Consider the following 442-nt stretch of genomic DNA (forward strand, 5'->3'; position numbering starts at 1 on the left):
GTTCTAAAATTCTCACTGGAATTTCTTTCTATAACTTCTTATTGTTTTTGGGAAAAATAATGTATTTTATAAAGTTTAAAACGAATACAAAATGTATATATGATCAAGATAATAGATGCATATACGATAAACTTGGAAGAAATTTGATCACATATGCATGCATTTTGTAATTTGTACCTTTTTACACTTCAAAATAAAAAAAAATTTAACAATTTTTTATTAAGATTAAATATTTTTTTATTAAGATTAAATATTCGGACCATGCGAGTTGTGTCCCTCAGAATGTAAAAAAAATTACCCAGAACAAACAAAACGGAGGGTCCGAATTCCATGTTTCAGATTTCAAATTCCATCAGCTGCAATTGGACCATGCGATTTGTGAAGCAAAATTTCATGACCAAAGAACTCGCATGGTCCGAGGTGTATACTCTGAGTTTTTTCA

This window comes from Arachis ipaensis, chromosome B05 (genome assembly GCF_000816755.2).
Source record: "Arachis ipaensis cultivar K30076 chromosome B05, Araip1.1, whole genome shotgun sequence".
NCBI lineage: Eukaryota > Viridiplantae > Streptophyta > Magnoliopsida > Fabales > Fabaceae > Arachis > Arachis ipaensis.